The 19,435-nt window shown below is 42.9% G+C and overlaps 1 protein-coding gene across 3 annotated transcripts in view; it reads left to right on the top strand.

Moving 5' to 3' along the window:
• Positions 1-19,435, top strand: part of ptn (pleiotrophin) — an 85,498-nt gene that overhangs the window by 22,192 nt on the left and 43,871 nt on the right. Inside the window, exon 1 of one of the 3 annotated variants that reach the window (XM_084050043.1) lies at positions 11,102-11,199. The exons of the other annotated variants lie outside the window; for them this stretch is intronic. The gene's annotated coding sequence lies outside the window, so the exon portion shown is untranslated. Of the gene's footprint in view, positions 1-11,101; positions 11,200-19,435 lie in introns of those variants that run through there. 3 annotated transcript variants of the gene reach the window in all.

Below are 19,435 nucleotides of genomic sequence, written 5' to 3' on the forward strand. Positions count from 1 at the left end.
GTAGTATACTGGCGATCACAACAGATGGCTGAACACCGTGACAGTGTAGCTGAAATCGTTAACGTGATTCATTTTTTGGTTATTTGCCTAACTTCACTCTGTGTCCTCAGCTCACCTCTTGCTACCTCGACCGTTTCCCCCGTAGAGACGGGAAGCGGGAGGTTAGGGTTGTTTTGGTCACATATCCAGGGTTTGATTTTGCTGTGGGGGTAAAGGCAAAAAGGGCATCTGTTTATGTTGTCCCCCCTCTCTGGTCATTCGCTTTTATCGTCGGTGGGGGTATGTTTTATCCCGGCTTATGGTCAGACTGAATTAAATGCATGCATTTCCTTTTGGAAAATGTAGACTAAGACTGATACAGTATGTGGTTCTCAGTGGTTCTCAAACATTGTCATGTCAAGGACCCCCAAAATGATATGTATTTGGCTGCGGACCCCCATCTCAAAATATTTTGTTCCAGGTACCCCCAGAAGCAAATATTTGAGTTACAAATGTTTGCTTTAAAAATATATATATATTCAAAGATTTGCACACATTTTCACGATTTCTCAAAAATAGCAGATCTACAAGCTCATAGCGCGGCACTCGGGCTTGTATTATCTGCTATTTTTGAATAGCCAAAGTGTAAAAGTGCTCACAACTCATTGCGATGCGTTGTGAGCCTTGTGGATTGGCTATTTTCACACTTGTCTGTTGTACAATGAAGTATAGAGGGCTTAAGTTAAGATAATTGTTTTACAAATCAAACCCTGGGGCATAGGCCTCATCTTAGCAGCTTCAGACAAGATGACAGAGAGAACACATGAAATGCAAAGGGAGTGCTCCCTGAAGGAGTCGCGATCCCTGGACGGCTTATAGCCTATCGACGTTCTTTATGTCTTGTTTTCTGGTTGGCACTAATGTCACCGGGCGCGTTTCCATCATCCACCCGTTCATTTTCGATTTGCACATGGTGTATCGATAAAAAGTCAATGGGACTAAGTGCAACAGATTCCGTGAATAAATGACGTAGAGAAATTACATGACTTAAATCATTGGTTCTCAAAGTGGGGTCCGGGGACCCCCAGGGGTACTTGAGGGGGTTCCAGGGGGTCCCCAGCTAAATGATGGACAGGAACCAAATGGACCCTTATGGGTCTGTAACTCTGAGAGTGTACAAATGGAACCAAATGGACCCTAACGGGTCCATTTGGTTCCATTTGTACACTCTCAGAGTTAAATTAACATTGGTTTTACAATGTGAATTGGGGTCCCAGAGGTATAAATGCCATTAAATGGGGGTCCGTAGCCTAATGCATGTCAAACTGGGGGTCCTTGAAATTAAAATGGTTGAGAATCACTGCTAGAGAGCCGTAAAAACCTTCTCTTATGGGGTCCCTGGCTTATCTTTTCAAATGGGGGTCCACGGGGTAATAAGTGTCAATTAGGGGGTCCTTGACATGAAAAAGTTTGAGAACCACTGACTTAAATGTCAGTCAAGTTTCTGCTCCATTGGAGAGATGAAAAATGCTGTTACCAGAAATCTTCCAAGAGCACATACAGTACCTGCCATTTTTGTTTTTCAAAACTCTCCATTTATACCGAGTGCCGCGATATGAGCTTGTAGATTTGCACATTTTTTTTTTTAATCTTGAAAATGTGTGCAAATCTTTGAATATATATATTTTTAGAGCGAACATTTTTAACTCAAATCTTTGCTTCTGGGGGTCCCTCGAACGAAATATTTTGAGATGGGGGTCCGAGGCCAAATACATATAAATTTGAGGTCCTTGACATGAAAATGTTTGAGAACCACTGATGCTTTAATAAATTAAGGTCCCAATATTTGTTTTTGAGTGGTGCCAACCACTCCTACATTTGACTTTGTCCGTGTGTCCGTATGTCTGTCCGTCCGTATGTCCGTCCGTCCGTATGTCCGTCCGTCCGTATGTCCGTCCGTATGTTTGAGCACAGCTGATTGGTCAAGCTTCACGTGACACGTGACAATATGTTGTCACGTGTCACGTGACAACATATTGTTGCTGATTGCAACACAAGGATGCAACCAGTTACACTTTCAAAGGCACTACTCTCTTCACACTGGGTGTGATTTTTAATTACAGTAGGGTATGAGTGTTTTCAATCTTTTATGACATCTTAAAATTGCAGGACAGTAGTAATTGCGGTAGTGCAACTTGTTGATCACATGAACGCCATTCAAAGACCATTCATAGTCTTACCATCTGATTATGATGCAGGCTGGATAACCATTCCCAATGCAGGACAGCAGATAGAATAATTAGGATATGTTAATGCAAAGGACACATTTCCCCTCTGTGATTAATACAGCTCTGATCCATTATCCATGGTCCTCCATCATCATGATTTCTTTTTTTACATCAGGAACAGTGACCAATTGTTCGGTAGAGCAATATTAATAGGTCTATATAATATCCTGCCACGCTTTATTATTTAGTCCCATTACATCGCTGCTTAAACTTTGAAGAACTGAGTTCTCATTTACTCAGGAACAATCATTTAGTTTCACTCTTACAAAAGTTCAGTTTATAATCTATCGCGTGTAGGAATCACTTGCCAAAAACACCAGATCTACAAGCTGGCAACGCGTCGCGATGCTTTGTCAGTTTGTAGATCCGCACTTTTTGATGGCCGACACCGTCATACTATGGACTAGTTATGTTTTTCTTATGGTGCTAAATGTTGATCTATGCAAATGATTCTTGTACATCCAATATATATACGAAAGAGTGGGATTCATCATTAATACACCTGTGTATGCACACAGCGCACAAATCAAGGCTGTACACGCCCCGTTTCATGAACCTGACATTTGTCTTTACTAGTACCCTGAGCATTTGAGTGACCCCACGCCATGACCTTTCCCCTATCACCTTCCTCAAGCCAAAATGTGCCCTTGATTTTAGCATGCTCTAAGGATGACTGGAGCATGCCTTACGGATGGCAATCTTTATTGCCCTGTGCAAAAGACAAAACAAAATGCCCACATAGACACAGTCTCTCTCTCTCACACACACACGCACGCACGCACACGCGCGAGCACGCGCGCGCACTTACCTACAGTAAGTACTTTTACCATGCTTAATTGCTTATTCATTTCTATCTGCTATCCATCTGTTCGACTCTAGGAGACAAGAACAATCACACATGACAAAGACATACTGACTATTGAAAAAGAACACAGCACAGTCTTGATTTATGACGTCTCTGTTGTGCAAGACTGAAAAAGCCATTAATGAGAACATACCATACTGGAAACACAGTAATAACCCATTAGAGATTAATGAGTTTTTTTGGTGGGGAAACGTATGGAGGCGGTTAAACGCCAAGCGTCAGGGACGCAGACTGTCAGCTCGCGAGACAAATCTTGTGAGAGCAGTTTCACCAACGTTGTCACACTTCGCTGGCCACACACCGGCCGTTTTGGCTCTCACAGATTACTTGTCAGCCGTAAATTAAGTTCCCTTCCATCCAAATGAAACAGCAGCAACCGGAGATATAGGGCTCTTTTCTGACGTACCGGAGGGGGGGGGGGGGGGGGAGCGTTGGGGGGGCTTGAACATCGGTAACTGTCAAGTTGCCCTGAACCGTCAGATGGGCCAAGAAGAAAATCCGTTTGTCAGTGAGGACGTGGCTTCTCAAGGTTTTGAGCATGTTTGGTTCTCTTGATTGGGATCACATTAAGATTCAAGTTGAGAAAATACCAAGACGTTGCTCTCTCAAGTGCAAACGTTTTTCCTTTGGTAGGAAGGATTTCCATTCATGGTGGTCAGAATCAACTTTATTGACACATCACTGGTTTACATGTGTAAAGAAGCGGGTGAAATGTGTTTGATGCAGTTTGATGACACTGATTGATGTAGTATAGTTATACCATTGGCCATTTTTCCGTCAAAATTACTATTGCTAACGTCATCAGTGGCTCCACTGTATTCAATTACCTCTGCAGGGGTCTTCAATTACGACCTCAGCATCATCAGAAGGTGTTTAATAGTGGTTCCACTCAGCTGATTCCAAACTTATTTCACAATAAGAACGGAATATTTTGCTGCTCCTGGTCTGGATAAAAATATCCTAGATAACTTTATCACTCTGTCGCCTTGGTCCATGCAGTGTCGACACTTTCTGCATCAATCATTTCATACTAAAAGAGTTTCACGGTCCAGCCATGTACTTGGTTTTGACCTAGTTATTCATCTTCTGACGGGAGGCATTACTGTTATCACCTGTGCATTCAGGATTCACTATTAAATGTTTTTAATGGACTACAAAAAAAATCTAAGAATGGCAGATGTCGAGATGGGAGTAATGGAAACCACAATTAATCTGTTGATTGTCATATTGCTTCACACGCACATTAAAATGATTGAAAAGTATTGCCAAAAGTTACCAACCATTGGGAACAATGTTCCCCAGAACATAACCCTTAAGGGATGCCCTTAATGGGATAATCTTGGGTGAGTAAAAATCTCTTTATCTTTATTAGCTGCGGCACAGACTATGCATTTTAATATTCAACCAAAAGTGTGTGGTTTATTAATGAAACTGAACTTCTTGTGAAATTAAATCAGAATAATGGGATCCCTCTCATTACCATATGCTGAATAGATGAGGGCCATAACATTCATTGATGGTTCCTGCCCTTAAGATTTCTTAGTCTTGGTAGGAATTCATTCTCCCTTCTACTTACCCCCATGTCACAATATCACAATGTCACAGGAGTTACACAGGTGTGTACTTAACTCATTGAGTGCCAGAATTTTTTATTTTATTTAAACGTTTGGCAATTCTGGCACTCAATTTTACTACCTATGAGTATGTAAAAGAACAGAAACGAATAAACAAAAAATATTTAAAAATGATGTTGTCCCAGTGCCAGAGTTTTTTTCACAGAAAACAAAAAGTGCTTAGGAAGCGAGATACAGCCTTTTTCAGTTCTAAGTTAAACAAGGAGTGGATGGAGCTGCACACCTTCAGATGATGATATCTTGGGTTCTGAAAATGTTTTTCAAAAAAAAAAAAAAAAAAAAAAAAAAAAAATGTTTTGTTTACTTATGCTAATTTTTCAAAAACACGTGAAACACGTTAATGGCACGTTGAGCCATAGCGCTAAAAACACGTGAAACACGTTAATGGCACTCAGTGAGTTAAGGTGACTGAATTAAAAGAGGACCTTTGGCAAGACATTACATCACATTGATGCAGATGTAATTCACTACATCCACGTAACATGACGTTTGCCATGTGCTCACGTATTAAAGGAGACATCCGGGCATTTTAAGTGTTATCTTTGATGTGTGGCAAAAAAAAACAGAACGAGCTAACGCTGGCTGCTTTTCTCTCTGCCTGGCAACACCAGGTTGCCAGGTTCGGAGAGAAACGAGCAACAAGCGTTAGCTCGTTCTGTTATTAGCGGTTAGCTTGTCGGGAGTTTCAGCGCCTGTAAGGGTATCATGGGACTCCACAGTGAGTGCTAGGAGAAAAAAAACAGACTTTGCATTTGTTAAAATAGGCGAATTTGGGCTGTGCTCGCGCGTCCTATTATGCCAACGGTGGGGGTCGACAGGGGGATCTGTGGAGTAACTCAATGGGCATTTCTACGTTGGTGAGTGATTTGCCACACATCAAAGATAACACTTAAAATGCGCGGATGTCTCCTTTAACTATGATGTGAAGTGTCTATTAGAGCACTAAGCCTGTTTGAAAGGTTTCCCTTAATCTGAGTTCCCAGAAGTTTTCGCCAGCTCTGGCGAGGAACTTCTGGGCCAGAGCCCTGGTATTTGTGGGCGGGATGTAATTTACGCTCAGAATCTGAGCGGACACGCCTCTTACCGGTCTGAGGCTGTGCAACTCGTCTAAAAAGTCAGACGAGAGGCAAACAGCATTACACAACAATGGCGGGCGCAATTTCTCAAGGGGAAATTGCTTCCCGTCGATTCTATTTAGATGCAACACCCACTGCTGTGGATCCGCCCCCTTTTCTTCATTGGCTGTTGATTTGAATCACAATGCAGTGGCCGCGCCCCTGCTGTCCAAGCTCCGGCGCCCAGACTCCCAGACTAGGTTTCCCTTAACATCAGGAGCTGTTCTTCTGGGAGGCTCTTATAGTGCCTGTGATTAACGTACATCCTAACTAAATTGAAGTGATCTCTCGTTTGCTCAGTCCATCACGCTTTCTCTCTCTCTCTCTGTCTTTTTCACTTTATTTCTGTATATCTCTCTCTCAATCACTCTCTTTCGCACACTTAAGTATATGTCAAATGCAGTCTCCATTTCCTTGCTGACATGCAGCAGAAATTGAATATATATGTTTGAGAAAAACTGTTTAAAATCTACTCCATTTCTTATTGCTGTCGGCTCAGCAGTTCCCCCGTTGGTGACAGTTAAGGAAGAATGGAGTGGCAGGCCACTGGCATCGTGGCATCTGGCTGACTCCAATACTCCTATTTCATTTGGTTTCATCAGACTCCATCCGCAGACAGACTTCTTCCTTGGCGGGACTCCCTGCGGCCGAACTGTGAGGAGCAGCTAGAGTTATGAAACGCTTAACGCCGCCATCATCCCTTGCACTGTTCAGGGATAGCAGCCAGTTAAATCTAATACAAAACAAAGAGGGACACCAAGGCTTAATATAAAGAAACATTTTCAAACAGGTTCCCTTAATGTATGTGTACATTTGATTTCTGGAGCTCATCTCCGATCTGGTAGAAAAATCAACACTTGTCCAGGGTCAGAGGTGGGCGTGAGGAGGAGGTATACATTGACGTCCTGCCCTTAAGATGTCTTAGTCTTGGTGGACCATAAGATCTTAAGTCACCATCTTTTCATCATTTGTCATATCTCATTTAATCAAGTGAGGCAAACGACTTTGCCGGAGAAGCTCCTTTGTGGATCACGCTGTAGTACATCGCACACTCAGGGGAGGGCTTTTGGGGAGCAAATGGATGAAGTGTATTATTAATGAGAGGAATATGAGACGCCAGCAGAGGAATGACAATGTCATCGCCAAGGGGGGATGACTCATACTAACGAGTGACCATTACTACCAGGGCTGCATTGCCAGTTGATGCCTTGCCTGCAGTGTTGGTTTTGACAGCACATTTTCATTTAGTTTTAGTCATAGTCTTTTGAATAAAATGTAATTAAGTTTTAGTCATATTTTAGTCATCTGAAATGTTTTAGTTTTTGTCTAGTTTTAGTTGACTAAAGCTGCAGTTGATTTAGTCGACTAAAATGTATTTTGGTGGTGCCTTGATGGCGTCGTAATGGCTGATTTTACAGTTGGTTGCATGCTGAAAATAGCCGATCTACAAGCTCACAACACGTTGCAGTGCGACGCGTTGTGAGCTTGTAGATCTGCTATTTTCAGAGCGCAACACCCGGTAGTCGACGAACATTTTTCGTCATAGTTTTAGTCGACGAAATCAACACTGCTTGCCTGCTATCAAAATGAAGCCCCAGACAACATTGCAAGCTGATTCTGAAATGATCCGAATGCAGCACTGCTTTTGAGATGGCTCTGTCCACATGCACAATGACTTTTAGTTCAAAACTAGCTGTAGAAGAACCTGGTGTCATTTGAAGATTTGGGATAACATAACATGAACGTTGAATTGCATCCCCTGCCTACGGCAAAATTGGTTTCTGAGTTGTGGAAGTTGGATCCAGCCTCTATACCATGCTTCTGTATAAGTTCCACAAACAATGTATTTCTAGACTATTGCTGCATCTAAACTAGCCTATATATCGATTTTCCATTTCTTTTTTAGCCACCACAGCTATTGTCAGCAAAATATGAAAGGATATGAAATACATGAAATATGAATGAAAGAAAATTGGAGCAAAGCCTTGCTAGCTTTACTAAAAGATCAGTTCCGTCTCAGTGACGGCCAAATATGCTTATGCTGACCTTCAAAACAAACTGGGGCAACAAGAAACACAGGCAGCAGAATCACAATCATGGAGTTGGACTGAGATACATGCAGTGCATAAACCTAAAAGCTTATTACAAGGAAATTGAATTGCGCTCCACGTATGAGGAGGTTATGAAGTATAACCGCAATGTCCCCAGTGCGATGTTGAGGTACTTTTACTTTACTGGAGTATTTCCAATTGTCTATACTTTTACTTCTACTCCACTACATCTCAGAGGCAAATATTGTACTTTTACTCCACTACAATTATTTGAAAACTTTAGTTTCTAGTTACTTTGCAGATATACATGACTATATTATTAAATACACATTAACCACTTTAGCCCTATTTTATACCTAGGCTATTATAATAAAAATACAAATGTTATACCTAGGCTTTTATACCTAGGTTACCTACTGTAGTAAACAATTTGGTACTTTTACTTTTGGTACTTTAAGTACATTTGGATACCAATACTGTTGTACTTTTACTCAAGTAAATCTTTCATTCCGTACTTTTACTTGTAACAGAGTACTTCTACATTGCAGTATTGATACTTTTACTTAAGAAAAACATTTGAGTACTTTTTCCACCACTGCAATTAAGCCTTTTCCCTTTGCACAGATGCGCTCGATAACCCAAGCCAAACAAACAGGCATTACGAGACATAATAATAAATAGAGAGTGTGTGTGTGTGTGTGTGTGTGTGTGTGTGTGTGTGTGTGTGTGTGTGTGTGTGTGTGTGTGTGTGTGTGTGTGTGTGTGTGTGTGTGTGTGTGTGTGTGTGTGTGTGTGTGTGTGTGTGTGTGTAAAGGAGAATATGGAGGCGGTCTAAGATCAGTGTTGTACCCAGGCTTTGTGGACAGCCCTAATGGCACAGGCTATTGATTGTGTGTGCTGTAATATGTCAATGTGATCCCATCCAGCTGCAGAAGCAGGCCCAGCTAGGGCAGCTCTGTAAGGTCATCTCCAGCCATCTGCTCCAGCAAAGACACCGATTACACCCAGTGGTGGAAAACTCAAATGTATTACTTGAGTAAAAGTATCAATACTGCGATGTAGAAGTACTCTGTTACAAGTAAAAGTCCGGAATTCCAAATTTACTTGAGTGAAAGTTCAAAAGTATTGGTACCAAAATATACTTAAAGTACCAAAAGTAAAAGTAGTACAATGTTTGAAAATAGCAGATCTACAAGCAAATGGAAATAAGGCTATTTTCATTTGCTTGTAGGCTATTTGAAAATAGTCGATCTACACGCGACGCGTTGTTGTAGATCGACTATTTTCAAATAGCCTTGGTATAAAATAGGGCTGAAGTGGTTAATGCATGTATTATAATGCAATCATTTATATCTGCAAAGTAACTAGTTACTAGAGTTTTCAAATAATTGTAGTGGAGTAAAAGTACAATATTTGCCTCTGAGATGTAGTGGAGTAGAAGTAAAAGTATAGACGATTGGAAATACTCCACTAAAGTAAAAGTACCTTAAAATAACAGTACTTGAGTAAATGTACTCAGTTACTTTACACCACTGATTACACCCACTGCTTGTTACCGTGCCTATCTCAACAAAGCAAATGAGAGCTGAAATTTATCCAAAATGAGGAATTGGAGATGACTATAACTTGTAGATAACAAACATTTTGAACAATTTGATTAGATTACCGGTAAGTACAGAATTCTATAACTGTCTATACTGTAGGTGGGTGGAGAGGAAACCCATGATCTCAATAGTCATTCTCATACATTCTCTCATTGCATTACCTTCTATCTGGTGAAGTCATAGTGAAATATTAACCACTTAATAACCTGGCGTCTCTATTTTTGCCATGTCATGGTGAAAATAGCAGATCTACAAAAGCTCTCGTCTTTTGAAATGGGGCTTAACCCATTAAGACCCGGAACGCATCTGTGTCATTTTTTTATTTGAGCTGAAAAAAACATTATTTTATACTTTGGCTATTCAAAAATAGCAGATCTACAAGCTCGTAGCGCGGCACCGAGTGCCGCGTTATGAGCTTGTAGATCTGCTATTTTTGAAAAATCGTGAAAATGTGTGCAAATCTTTGAATATATGTATTCTTTTTAGTAAAAATGTTTAACTCCAATCTTTGCTTCTGGGGGTCCCTGGAACAAAATATTTTGAGTTGGGGGGGGTCCTTGACAATTATGAAAAGTTTGAGAACCACTGATATAGAAACATACGCTTTTTAGAAAACCGTTGGGATTTAGAAGACATTTTGTAGATTAAGCTGTTCCTAAACGCCCTAGAACCCCCTCAAGGTCCCCTGGGGGTCCCTGAACCCCACTTTGAGAAGGACTGAACGAGAAAAGAAGATAGAGAAGGCCAGGTGTCGTCGTATATAGACAGACTTGGATGCTCTATAAATACAGAGAGTGGGTGATTCACAATGTCAGAACTGCTGGTTTACAGTGTAGCGCTACATAAAAGCTTTGGCAGCAAACACTGTGTGGGTGCTTGTCAATAGCGTATTGATTGCTGTGCCTGGATGGGCTTTTCCACGCAGAGAGATACGTTACGTTTTATGTAACTGTCTGTCTTTGGCTTGGGTGGTCCCAGCCTGCTCCAACTGTGGCAGGCTCATTCTCTGTTATACACTACCCGAGTTATCCAAGCCAAGCTTGTAGAGCTGACTGTTAATATATTTTGTCTGGCAGGCTGGCTGTTTGCCTTTATCCCTGTCCTGCTCTCTTAGTTCTGTCTAATGTTTCTGTCGGTCCATCTCTCTCTCCATCTCATTATCCCCTGTGTATCTCCCGAGCACTTTGGCTCTTAAGTGCTCTCTCTCCCTCTTTCTCTCTCCCCTCTCTCTCCTCTTCCCTTCCATCTCACATCTCCTCCCTCTCCTGCTGTCTTTCCGTGAGCGCTGCGCCCTGCCAAGCGGGGCCGTCCCTGGAGTGACCTTGGGGTAATGAGCTCCTGATCACGAGTCAGGAAACCAAGCTTTCAGCACGCCCCCCTCGGCAACACACACACACACACACACACACACACACACACAACTCTCACACACAACACACACACACACACACACACGCGCGTGCACACACAACACACGCACATACACACACAATATACTACACAGCTATCATATGCCCAGCCCTGTGCAAGGGACAAGAGAAAAAGAGAGAGTGTGGTACAAAGACAGACAGTGAAGAGGTGCAGATGAGAAGAGAGTAAAGAGGGAAAAAAAAGAAAAACTTACGGCAAGGGAGAAACACAACTACCAGACCTCCAATTTAAAGTAAGTCAATTGCTTCTTTCCGCGTGCACACTCTGTGTTTGCCAGTGTTTGGTAGTCGGGGCAGAGAGATGGTGTACTGTAAACGTGAGGGGCGAAGGGTAGATTTCAGCACCGAGGAGAGCGGACAGGGACCAAAAAGTTTGGCAACTCGACACAAAAAAAGAAAAGTATTCTGGGCAGATAGACTTTGGTGTAGCAGATGGCATTTGAATGAGAATAATGTTGTGTTGGTCGTAGCAGGAGTGCGCGCACACGCGCGTGTGTGTGTGTGTGTGTGTGTGTGTGCTGTGAGATATGCATTTGTGTTTATGAAACTGTTGCTTTGGAGTAGACCCCCTTTGTTCTTATTGTTTTCATCTCTCATGATAGCCAAAGCTCTGTGGCCAGAGCTGCTCAAGCAACTCACTTTTAAATTGTCTCTCGAGGAACATCGGTGATCAAAACAATTCTACGCGTTTTCTTTCACTCTCATAGTTACTGCTTCAGTAAAATATTAAAAAAGGCTTCTGTAGCCGGCTGCAGCCAATTGCCTTCTTTGTTGGCTGTCCAATTTATTTAAATAGTGGTTTTCCCTGAGGCTGTTGATACAAGCTAATAAAAATAGGAAAACATAAAAGAATATTAAACCACTGAAAAACATAACCACACAAAGCTGGCTCGTTGTCATATTTCCACTGTGTGTAACGTATATAAACGTGAAGAGTGCCAATAACACGTTTGTCATAGGATGTGGACTGGTGTGTTGAAAGCATTATAGGGCCCTTTTCCTCAGTGAATCGACTTCAAACACCCATACATACAACATTTCCCTCATTATCAGCCAAACATGCATGCAAAGTATTCCTGTGTTGCTGTGAAATGTGTGCATTCGCGCTGGCCGAAGTGGGCCAGCTTTTCCCAGGATATCGCAATTTGGGTCAGGCCTGACTGGAATGACAAACCCAAGAAGCCGCATTGTATCGCCACTATGCGGTCCGGTGGACCTTATCCCATTAAGACCAGGGGAACGCATCTGTGTCACTTAAGATTTATTTGGCTATTTTTTTAAATAAAGTTGTGAAAATGTGTGCAAATCTTAAAAAATTATATATACATTTTTAACTGAAATCTTTGCATCTGGGGGTCCCTGGAACAAAATATTTTCAGATGGGGGTCCGTGGCCAAATACATAATTTTGGGGGGTCCTTGACATGAACAGTTTTGAGAACCACTGATATTATTGCAACATGAATTTAGAAGACATTTGTGGAATCCCCAGAAGCAAAGATTTGAGTTATAAATGTTCGCTTTAAATATATATATATATATATTCAAAGATTTGCACACATTTTCACGATAAAAAAAAACAAAACAGATCTACAAGCTCGTAGCGCGGCACTCGGTGCCGTGCTACGAGCTTGTAGATCTGCTATTTTTCAATAGCCCAAAGAAATCTAATAAAATGTCACTGATGCATTCCCGGTCCTAATGGGTTATGCTAGCGTTGCCATGGCTATCTCCAGTCCTGGTATAGCAACCCAAGTCAGACCAAACAGTGTTCCTCTCTGTGCTACGGGCATTCCTGTCACAGACAAAAGCCCTTCCCGGGCTCATTCTCACTCAAAATGAGGTGGCCGCTTCATTTCTTTAGAATCAACACATGGTGTGTTCCTAATGAAAGCTCTGGGGAGATTAAACACGAGGTGGAGATGAGCTTGAGAAACCCAGCTTTGGTCCGCAGGAAGTCCAGGCACAATGTGGATTTAGCTGGACGAGCGCCAGGAGGGCCGGGAACTCATAAAATCCGCTCCATTTCTTAAATAGCGCATGCCATTTTCCTCCGAGAATGCCATTTAGGCCCCCGTTTTTTAAAAAGCAGTTTTTAATGCATTTTTTGCCTTTTCTCCTTTTTAAATGCTCTCGCCCCACGCACTTCACCACGTGATCTCGCCTATATGTCAAGACCATGCACAAAGCCCGTGTGTTTTCTTTCTGCACCCACCAATGCTTTCACGCGACTGCTCTTCATTGGAAGGAGCCTGAGACATAGAATAGCACTGTGAGGGCCTTGAGAAGGCCGCTCCAGGGGGGAGGGACACTCTGTGAATGGAGCCAATTCTGGTCTATAGGGCGAGAGAGAGAGAGAGAGAGATGGGGGGAGGACATACACAAAGATCCTCACATTGAGTGGCTGGTTTATTCTTGTGGGGCGCACATTGACCCCTCCACATGTGAGATGAACAGAGTGCATCTTGATCCAGAGGGCCTCCGGAGGAAAAGGAGGACAGGATAAAGGGAAGTGATGGCAGAAAGGAGTCAGAGGCGTGCCGGAGGAGGGAGAGAGGAGACCTGTCAGAAGAATGCTCCCGCGTTGCCTCCTCCTCCTCCTCCTCCTCCAGCCGTCATAGTGGAAAAGTTGCAATGCAGTTGACTAGTAGCAGGAAGCTAATGATAGAGTCCTCAGCCTCCTCACCGGCTTTTGACGGGGTTAAATCGTGCTCACAATTACAATGGCTGAGAGTGGCAGTGCCCTGACACAGAGAGAGAGAGCCTGCCTTATGTTTTATTCAGTCCACTCACAGTCTGCGGGTGATGAGAGCTGACGGTGAGGAGGACAGAGTCCTCCAGGAGGGGCCGCACAGTTAATAGTCATGCGCAGAAATCCGAGTATTCTTATTGAGCCACCAAGCGAACTATGTCATTACTTGCAATGCTCGACAATCAAGGCAGCCTGGAGAAAGCCTTAAGCTGGCCATCATGAGAGAATGTTCCTCTTGTGAGGGGTTGCTCCCTTTGTCTGAAGGTCCCTATTGACGGTGCTGGTAAGGCCTTTTGTGGTGGTATTCAAATAGATGGGTTCGAGTGTGTGTGTGTGTGTGTGTGTGTGTGTCCTCCCTCCCATGCATGTTTGAGCGCATGTTTTGCCCTAAGCAAAGTCACAAAATGTATGTGTCAGGCCCCCGTCACAAAAATAATTAAAACTAGCAACTTCACACTCTGGTAGATTGCCCTTCATCTCATCACCAGCACAGAGGTCTTCTCCGGTTGAGAAAAGCAACATCTACTGTAATTGGGACATTAAAGTGTAGGGTCAGGCCTGTGCCTCGCTGCCCTTCGATTGGCTTAACATGTTGTTTGATCTCAAAGAGCTAATAGTAACCGGAGGCCTTCAATTGCAATCAATCAGCTCATTAGACACGCGCACACACACACACACACACACACACACACACACACACACACACACACACACACACACACACACACACACACACACACACACACAGTATGCATATATTCTCACATGCCCCAGTGCCCTGGCTTGGCAGTGGGTGACTGTAGGACAGGAGGGGTGGAGTCTAAAGGCCTATTTATGTGACCAATGATTCATTTAAAGGCTGTAGTTTCTTTGGAGTGTGTTTAGTTTTTAGTTTTTACTATGGAACGTGAAGCACAACTAAAGCGTCTGTAGGCACTATGCAGAGAGAGAGAGACGATTACTATATGTCAGTCCTTGAAAAAGGAGCTTGCGTAGTTGCATGTGCCTTAAGCAAGCCAGTTTTGGACAGGGAGAACACAGTTGTATGTTTAGTATGTGAGTCAGTCAGGGACTACGTCTCCCCAGGGTGCAAACCACCTCCTAACTCACACTCTCTCTCTCTCTCTCTCTCTCTCTCTCTCTCTCTCTCTCTCTCTCTCTCTCTCTCTCTCTCTCTCTCTCTCTCTCTCTCTCTCTCTCTCTCTCTCTCTCTCTCTCTCTCTCTCTCTCTCTCTCTCTCTCTCTCTCTCTCTCTCTCTCTCTCTCTCTCTGAGCTTGTGTTTGCTGGCTTCAGTTAGCACACCACAGGGGAGCAGGGACTGTTTGTATCTATCTAATGAACTGAGGGATGATGCTGTCTCACGCACCATGTCACCAGAGGGAGAGAGAGGGAAAGCAAGTTAGACAGACAGATGAGGGAAGGAAAACAACATTATCTTGACGCTTATTTATTTACCATTCAGACAAGAACAGATTGTGGATCTGCATGGGCATCCATATTCCATGCTTTGGGTTAGAAGCATCTGCCTGTAGACTTACTGTACATTAATGCAGAATACATAAAAGTTAGTCATATTACCTTTGGTTTCTTGTTTGATGCAACAATGCTAATTGGCACAGAACCTAACCCGGAGGAGCTGTGAAATAACATACTGCAAAACACGCCGTTGAAGCAGCGCCTAAACACTCTGATGTATTGGCTCAATCAAAGGAATCTCATTTTATTTGAACTGCCAGTGGCTGCAGTGGAGTGAGATTTCGATTGGACCATGCAGAGTTATTAGCGGTATTATGACCATTTCTTGAGAGAAAATTAGATACTTGTAGGGCATAAACTGTGAATAGCTTATGGGAGAAGCGGAACTGGGCAAAGTAGCAGAAAACAACATTCATTAGAGGAATGGCGGCGGCTCGCCTGTGTTGGTCTTTCTACCCCGCTGGATCACGTTTTTGTTGTTGTTGTGACATGGCCACTGATGTTGAATGGAAAGTTAAATTGATCGTGAGCATCATTGTGGCTCGCTCTGCCACTTAGGGTCTGCGTTCCAATCTCGGCACTAATAGGATTGCTAATGATAGCGGTGAAATGGGATTGGATCATTTTGTAATGATAAGGCCCTGTGTAGCTCAGACTGACCAGGTTTTTAAAGTGCAGTAATAAGCACGGTTATGGAATTGTATAGATTATGAATAATTGAAATTATACTCTTCTGTCCTTCTGAACCGCCATAATTATGTCTTTAGCTGTGGCCAGACTTCGTATGGGAATAACAACGCAATATCAATTAATTATTAATCATATTCTGTTCTATTTTTGAAATGCCTTTTCCTTTTAGTGAAAGCTTTATATTGCTCTAGCCAGAGGCGGATTTAGCTATATCAACCAGAAAGATGCAAAATGTCAGCACCCAAAACAGAAAGTTGCGAAATGTCAGCACCTTTATAATTGGACAGCTCCAATGCGGGTGGCATATCACCCGCAAACACTGAATGTGTGTTCACACAGGAGGCGAAGATATGTTTTTGTGCAGTGCGATTACATACAGTACAAATTCAGTGCAAAGAGTTTGAAGCACTCAAACATGAGGATGAGGCAAACACAAATGCCAAAAAAATCGTCCTAATCTTCGCTCAATAACTCAACTTGTGCGACGTAGTTCGTGTCTAGCCGGAGGAGCTATCCTGTCACCAACATTAGACAGCTCACCAAACTTGTCCTTGACTTCCACAACAGGTAAAATGCAGTGATGGTGGTGGTATTTGATATGGTTGATGGCAAAAAGAAAGGGGTTCAATGTTTTACTCTGGGAGTGTACAAATGTAACCAAATGGACGAGGTCCATTTGGTTACATTCGTGCACTCCCAGTCTCTCCCTCTCTGATGTCACACTCCCAGTCAGGGTTGCCAGATCTGCTTATTATAATTTCCCCGCAAGCTGATGTATATGTTAAAGTGCTCATGTGGCCCAAAGTCGCTTCTTTTGGGCTGGTTTTCCTAGACCTGGTTGCTTGTTTCTCTCACAGAATCTGGCACTTCTCCCAGTTAAATTAAAACGGGTAAATTAACGCTGCAGGAGTCCCTGTGCACATCTTGTTGTCTGTTTCATGTGCCTGCAAACATAACAAACATGTCTACAAACTGCTTTCTGTTTACTCCCGACGTCTGACGCCTCGCTTAGCTGAAGCTCCACAGTCACCGGGCAGGAGAGCTGACTTGTGGGAGGAGGAAAACACAAGTCTTTATCAGCTTGGCTTTAAACAATCTATAGATTTTAGTCATGAAATGGACTATGTAGTTGCTCAATCTTGATTCATTTCACACCCACGACTGCTAGTTATTAGTATTCGGTACCGTTTCCATAGCATGTCAGTGTCAATCACTGACAGTGTCAGTGATTGACAGCATTCGTGTCATAATGTTGTGCTTGTAGGCGAACACACGAATGAACACATGTTTCAAGTGATTGTCTAAAGTTGCACACTGTATTTGTGTACTTAGTGCCACTGGATTATGCATATTATTTTGTATTTGTTTATTTGTTTGTTCGTTCATTATTATTGTCTCCGCCAGGAGACATTGTTTTCACTTTCACATGTCAAGCTAACATTGGTCAAGCCTCACGTGACACGTGACAATACGGTGAAATAGTGTGATCTGATTGGCTAGTGACGTATAGCGGCCTATAAATACATATGTCACTTTGAAAGAGTCTTAGCCTCTTTCAAAGTGAGGTAAGACAGGAATAATCACGAAATGGCTGAGAAATGGTGGATACTGTAACAATTGGATAGGACACTTACACAGACAGGACAGATAGGACACTTACATAGGACACTTACATAGACAGGACGGATAGGACACTTATACAGACAGGACGGACAGGACACTTATACAGACAGGACGGATAGGACACTTATACAGACAGGACGGATAGGACAGTTATACAGACGGATAGGACACTTGTGTCATGTTACTATGACACAGTAACATGTTCTATTTTTTGTAAGAATTGGAACATAAGAAGTAGAACATTCCCAACATTCCCAAGTCTGCTGGCGGAGACTTGTGCTCCGAGGAGCACTTTTTCTAGTTATTATTATTATTATTGTATGTTTTGCACATTTGCAAGCTGCGTTAACCCCGGTGAAACCTAGTGCAATTAAATGTCTCAAAAGACACCCACCAAACAAACCAAAAATGCAGCCATTTTTTTTTTTGGCGGCGCAAGGTATAGTGCGGATCCTGCTCTATACCTGACTTTGTCCGTGTTCACCGTCAACGCTCTGATTGGTCAGACCTGCCAACGCTCTGATTGGTCAGACCCGTCAACGCTCTGATTGGTCAGACCCATCAACGCTCTGATTGGTCAGACCCGTCAACAAAGTGATTGGTCAAGCTTCACGTGACACATGGCTATAAACACATTATAAACACATATCGATGACAAAATGTATCAAAGGCGCCGCTACCTTCACACAGGGTGTGATTATTTTTAAGTTTGTTTAATTTGTTTAAATCTGTAACTATGCATGACATACAAACCAAATAATCTCGTGTACATCAGGACATAACAGCACTGTCATAGGCACAGAATGCACAACGCAAGTGGAAAACACGCAAACTTAGGGGAAATGCATGAAACACATGCTATTATGCTGGCTGTGGCATTAATTAACAGAATGCTCGAAATACAGTACCTAGAGGCAAATCTCCAACACTGAGTGCCAAAATAAATAGTTTATAAACCCTTCTTATACCAAAGGGGGTGTCTAATCCTTGCTCAAATCGCACTGGGTTTTAATCCACTTTATTTCTTGATTTTGAAACTTAAATACTTAAAATGGATAGAGAGGGACTTAGAAAGATAGGCCCACACTGTCATTGCAAAGACCCAGAGTGTGTCCACCCACCAATATGTGAATAGAGTACTGGATCACTGAGCTGTCAGAAAGAGGTGTGTGTGTGTGTGTGTGTGTGTGTGTGTGTGTGTGTGTGTGTGTGTGTGTGTGTGTGTGTGTGTGTGTGTGTGTGTGTGTGTGTGTGTGTGTGTGTGTGTGTGTGTGTGTGTGTGTGTGTGTGTGTGTGTGTGTGTGTGTGTGTGTGTGCGCGTGTGCGTGTGCGTGCGTGGGGACATGTGTTCTGTTTGGCACACTTAATGGATACGTAGGATGAATCAGAACATGAAACGAGATAAGAAAGTTCTTTGGGAACAATTGAGAAGAGAGTGAGAGAGAGAGAGAGTGAGAGAGAATTAAATAGAAAGGTAGGGGGAGAAATAAAGAGAGAGAGAGAGAGTGTGCGGAGTGAACAAGAAGTGCACGTCAAGTGTGAGAGAGAGCGCCATTAGTTATGTATGCATTAGTATTCCATCCACACAGCATGTTTCTGTGCAACAGCCGGTCTGTCCAAACAAACAACCGGCAGAGGGGGATGCCTCATTATAACTAACCCCCTTCTTCTCGGCCGGGTTCACATTCCATTCTGACCACAGATCCACGGCCTGGGCTCAGACCTTGTCCCCTCTGTCTCTGTAGGAGTTTAGTGAAGTTAGCGAGGTTAGCAAAGCAACATCTCACACGCTGTTCAATACAGGACTAGTACACAGCAAGTCCCTAAGAGGATAAATAGAAAACATCACTGTCTGGGAAACAAGACGGGCGGCTGTGTTCGTCGGTTTGTTTGTCTGTGGATTCGAGTACATACTGTACTGTGTGTGC

The sequence above is a fragment of the Gymnoscopelus microlampas genome, assembly GCF_963454915.1.
Source record: "Gymnoscopelus microlampas genome assembly, chromosome: 23".
NCBI classification, from domain to species: Eukaryota; Metazoa; Chordata; class Actinopteri; order Myctophiformes; family Myctophidae; genus Gymnoscopelus; species Gymnoscopelus microlampas.